Genomic DNA, 6,000 nt, shown 5'->3' on the forward strand with positions numbered 1-6,000 from the left:
ACCTTGTTTCGATCAATATTTTTGAGGATAACGCATGTTATATGTAGGTTAGGCCTGGGATTTGCCCTCATCAGGCTCATACTTTCGCATTCTTCACATACTTGTTGTACAGATCCTGGGTTTTTTTCTGGTTTGGATCACATAGTAATGTGGTACCACACTGAAACAGTCGATTAAACCTGGTTTCGATCAGTATTTTTGAGAGTAACGCATGTTAGGTCTCGGTTAGGCCTGGGATTTGCCCTCATCAGATACATACTTTCGCATTCTTCACATACTTGTTGAACGGATCCTGGGTATTTTTCTGGCTTGGATCACGTAGTGATGTGGTACCACACTGAAAAAGTCCATTAAACCTGGTTTCGATCAATATTTTTGAGGATAACGCATGCTAGATCTAGGTTAGGCCTGGGATTTGCCCTCATCAGACACATACTTTCGCATTCGTCACATACTTGTTGAACGGATCCTGGGTTTTTTGTGGTTTGGATCACGTAGTAATGTGGTACCACACTGAAACATTCAATTAAGCCTGGTCTTGATAAACGTTTTAGAGGATAACGCATGTTGGGTCTGGGATAGTTCTGGGATTTGCCCTCATCAGGCTCATAGTTTCGCGTTTTTCACATACTTGTTGAACAGATCCTGGGTTTTTTCTGGTTTGGATCACGTAGTAATGTGGTACCACACTGAGACAGTCCATTAAACCTGGTTTCGATCAATATTTTAGAGGATAACGCATGCTATGTCTGGGTTAGGCCTGGGATTTGCCCTCATCAGACACATACTTTCGCATTCTCCACATACTTGTTGAACAGATCCTGGGTTTTTTTCTGGATTGGATCACGTAGTAATGTGGTACCACACTGAAACAGTCCATTAAACTTGGTTTCCATCAATATTTTAGAGGACAACGCAAGTTAGGTCTGGTATAGGTCTGGGATTTGCCCTCATCAGGGTCATATTTTCGCGTTCTTCACATACTTGTTGAACAGATCCTGGGTATTTTTCTGGTTTGGATCAGGTAGTAATGTGGTACCACACTGAAACAGTCGATTAAACCTGGTTTCGGTCAATATTTTTGAGGATAACTCATGTTAGGTCTAGGTTAGGCCCGGGATTTGCCCTCATCAGGGTCATATTTCCGCGTTCTTCACATACCTGTTGAACAGATCCTGGGTATTTCTCTGATTTGGATCACGTAGTAATGTGGTACCACACGGAAATAGTCGATTAAACCTGGTTTCGATCAATATTTTAGAGGATAACGCATATTCTGTCTAGGTTAGGCCTGGGATTTGCCCTCATCAGACATATACTTTCGCATTCTTCACATACTTGTTGAATGGATCCCGGGTTTTTTCTGGTTTGGATCACGCAGTAATGTGGTAGCACACTGAAACAGTCCATTAAACCTGGTTTCGATCAATATTTTAGAGGATAAAGCATGTTTGGTCTATGTTAGGCCTGGGATTTTCCCTCATCAGACACATACTTTCGCATTCTTCACATACTTGTTGAACGGATCCTGGGTATTTTTCTGGTATGGATCACGTAGTGATGTGGTACCACACTGAAGAAGTCCATCAAACCTGGCTTCGATCAATATTTTTGAGGATAACGCATGTTATATCTAGGTTAGGCCTGGGATTTGCCCTCATCAGGCTCATACTTTCGCATTCTTCACGTACTTGTTGTACAGATTCTGGGTTTTTTTCTGGTTTGGATCACATAGTAATGTGGTAGCACACTGAAACAGTCCATTAAACCTGGTTTCGATCAATATTTTAAAGGCTAACGCATGTTCTGTCTAGGTTAGGCCTAGGTTTTGCCCTCATCAGACACATACTTTCGCATTCTTCACATACTTGTTGAACGGATCCTGGGTTTTTTCTGGTTTGGATCTGGTAGTAATGTGGTACCACACTGAAACAGTCGATTAAACCTGGTTTCGATCAATATTATTGAGGATAACGCATGTTAGGTCTAGGTTTGGCCTGGGATTTTCCTTCATCAGACACATACTTACGCATTCTTCACAGACTTGTTGAACGGATTCTGGGCTTTTTCTGGTTTGGATTTCGTAGGAATGTGGTACCACACTGAAACAGTCGATTAAACCTGGTTTCGATCAGTATTTTTGAGGGTAACGCATGTTAGGTCTAGGTTAGGCCTGGGATTTTCCCTGATCAGGCTCGTACTTCCGCATTCTCCACATACATGATGAACGGATCCTGGGTTTTTTCTGGTTTGGATCTGGTAGTAATGTGGTAGCACACTGAAACAGTCCATTAAACCTGGTTTCGATCAATATTTTAGTGAATAACTCATGTTAGGTCTAGGTAAGGTCTTGGATTTGCTCTCATCAGACTCGTATTTTCGCATTCTTCACATACTTGTTGAATGGATCCCGGGTTTTTTCTGGTTTGGATCACGCAGTAATGTGGTAGCACACTGAAACAGTCCATTAAACCTGGTTTCGGTCAATATTTTAAAGGATAACGCATGTTCTGTCTAGGTTAGGCCTAGGTTTTGCCCTCATCAGACACATACTTTCGCATTCTTCACATACTTGTTGAATGGATCCCGGGTTTTTTCTGGTTTGGATCACGCAGTAATGTGGTAGCACACTGAAACAGTCCATTAAACCTGGTTTCGATCAATATTATTGAGGATAACGCATGTTATGCCTGGGTTAGGCCTGGGATTTGCCCTAATCAGACACATACTTACGCATTCTTCACAGACTTGTTGAACGGATTCTGGGCTTTTTCTGGTTTGGATGCCGTAGTAATGTGGTACCACACTGAAACAGTCCATTAAATCTGGTTTCGATCAATATTTTAGAGGATAACGCATGTTATGCCTGGGTTAGGCCTGGGGTTTGCCCTAATCAGACACATACTTTCGCATTCTCCACATACTTGTTGAACAGATCCTGGGTTTTTTGTGGTTTGGATCACGTAGTAATGTGGTACCACACTGAAACAGTCCATTAAACATGGTTTCGATCAATATCTTAGAGAATAACTCATGTTAGGTCTAGGTAAGGTCTTGGATTTGCTCTCATCAGGCTCGTATTTTCGCATATTTCTCATACTTGATTACCAGATTCTGGGCTTTTTCTGGTTTGTATCACGTAGTAATGTGGTACCACACTGAAACAGTCGATTAAACCTGGTTTTGACCTATATTTTAGAGGATAACGCATGTTATGTCTAGGTTCGGCCTGGGATTTGCCCTCATGAGGGTCATATTTTCGCGTTATTCACATACTTGTTGAACAGATCCTGGGTATTTTTCTGGTTTGGATCTGGTAGTAGTGTGGGACCACACTGAAACAGTCGATTAAACCTGGTTTCGATCAATATTTTTGAGGATAACGCATGTTAGGTCTAGTTTAGGCCTGGGATTTTCCTTCATCAGAATCATACTTTCGTATTCTTCACATACTTGTTGAACGGATCCTGGGTTTTTTCTGGTTTGGAGCACGTAGTAATGTGGTACCACACTGAAACATTCAATTAAACCTGGTCTTGATAATTATTTTGGAGGATAACGCACGTTAGGTCTGGGTTAGGTCTAGGATTTACCCTAATCAGGCTCATAATTTCGCATATTTCTCATACTTGATGGCAAGATCCTGGGCTCTTTCTGGATTGGATCACGCAGTAATGTGGTATCACACTGAAACAGTCCATTAAACCTGTTTTCGATCAATATTTTAGAGGATAACGCATGTTATGTCTAGGTTGGGCCTGGGATTTGCCCACATCAGGGTCATATTTTCGCGTTCTTCACATACTTGTTGAACAGATCCTGGTTATTTTTCTGGTTTGGATCACGTAGTAAGGTGGTACCACACTGAAACAGTCGATTAAACCTGGTTTTGACTAATATTTTAGAGGATAACGCATGTTATGTCTAGGTTCGGCCTGGGATTTGCCCTCATCAGGGTCATATTTTCGTGTTATACACATACTTGTTGAACAGATCCTGGGTATTTTTCTGGTTTGGATCTGGTAGTAATGTGGTACCACACTGAAACAGTCGACTAAACCTGGTTTCGATCAATATTATTGAGGATAACGCATGTTAGGTCTAGGTTTGGCCTGGGATTTTCCTTCATCAGACACATACTTACGCATTCTTCACAGACTTGTTGAACGGATTCTGGGCTTTTTCTGGTTTGGATGCCGTAGTAATGTGGTACCACACTGAAACAGTCCATTAAATCTGGTTTCGATCAATATTTTAGAGGATAACGCATGTTATGCCTGGGTTAGGCCTGGGATTTGCCCTAATCGGACACATACTTTCGCATTCTCCACATACTTGTTGAACAGATCCTGGGTATTTTTCTGGTTTGGATATGGTAGTAATGTGGGACCACACTGAAACAGTCGATTAAACCTGGTTTCGATCAATATTTTAGAGGATAACGCATGTTATGTCTGGGAAAGGTCTGGGATTTGCCCTCGTCAGGCTCATACGTTCGCATTTTTCACATACTTGTTGTAAAGATCCCTGGCGTTTTCTGGATTAGATCACGTTGTAAAGTGGTACCACACTGAAACAGTCGATTAATCCTGGTCTCGATCAACATTTTAAAGGATAACGCCGGTCAGGACACGGTTAGGTGTGGGATTTGCCCTCATCAGGCTCATACTGTCGCATATTTCTCATACTTGTCAGCCAGATCCATTGCTTTTTCAGGTTTGGATCTCCTGGTAATGTGGTATCACACTGAAACAGTCCATGAAACCTGGTTTCGATCAATATTTTAGAGGATAACGCATGATAGGTCTAGGTTAGGCCTGGGATTTGCCCTCATCAGACTCATACTTTCGCATATTTCAAATACTTGTTGAACAGATCCCTGGCTTTTTCTGGTTTGGATCACGTAGTAAGGTGGTACCACACTGAAACAATCCATTAAACCTGGTTTTGATCAACATTTTAGATGATAACGCATGTTAGGTCTGGGATAGGTCTGGGATCTGCCCTCATCAGACTCATACCTTCGCATTCTTCACATGCTTGTTGAACAGATCCTGGTTTTTCTGGTTTGGATCACGTAGTAATGTGGTACCACACTGAAACATTCAATTAAACCTGGTCTTGATAAATATTTTAGAGGACAACGCATCTTAGGTCTGGGATAGGTCTGGGATTTGCCCTGATCAGGCTCATAGTTTCGCGTTTTTCACATTCTTGTTGAACAGATCCCTGGCTTATTCTGGTTTGGATCACGTACTAATATGGTACCACACTGAAACAGTCCATAAAACCTGGTTTCGATCAATATTTTAGAGGATAACGAAAGTTAGGTCTGGGATAGGGCTGGGATTTGCCCTCATCAGGCTCATAGTTTCGCGTTTTTCACATACTTGTTGAACAGATCCTGGGTTTTTTCTGGTTTGGATCACGTAGTAATGTGGTACCACACTGAAACAGTCCATTAAACCTGGTTTCGATCAATATTTTAGAGGATAACGCATGTTAGGTCTGTGATAGGTCTGGGATTTGCCCTCCTCAGGCTTGTAGTTTCGCGTTTTTCACATACTTGTTGGCCAGATACTGGGCTCCCACTGGTTTGGATCACGTAGTAATGTGATGCCACACTGAAACAGTCAATTAAACCTGGTTTCGATCAATTTTTTAGAGAATAACGCATGTTAGGTCGGGGTTAGGTCTAGGATTTTCCCTCATCCGGCTCATACGTTCGCATTTTTCATATACTTGTTGAACAGATCCTGGGTTTCTCCTGGTTTGGATCACGTGGTAATGTGGTATCACACTGATACAGCCCATTGAACCTGGTTTCGATCAATATTTTAGAGCGTAACGCATGATAGGTCAAGGCTACGCCTGGGATTTGCCCTCATCAGACACATACTTTCGCATACTTCACATACTTGTTGAACAGATCCTAGGTTTTTTCCAGTATGGATCACGTAGTAATGTGGAACCACACTGAAACATTCAATTAAACCTGGT

Source organism: Colletes latitarsis, unplaced genomic scaffold, assembly GCF_051014445.1.
Source record: "Colletes latitarsis isolate SP2378_abdomen unplaced genomic scaffold, iyColLati1 scaffold0007, whole genome shotgun sequence".
Classification (NCBI taxonomy): Eukaryota; Metazoa; Arthropoda; class Insecta; order Hymenoptera; family Colletidae; genus Colletes; species Colletes latitarsis.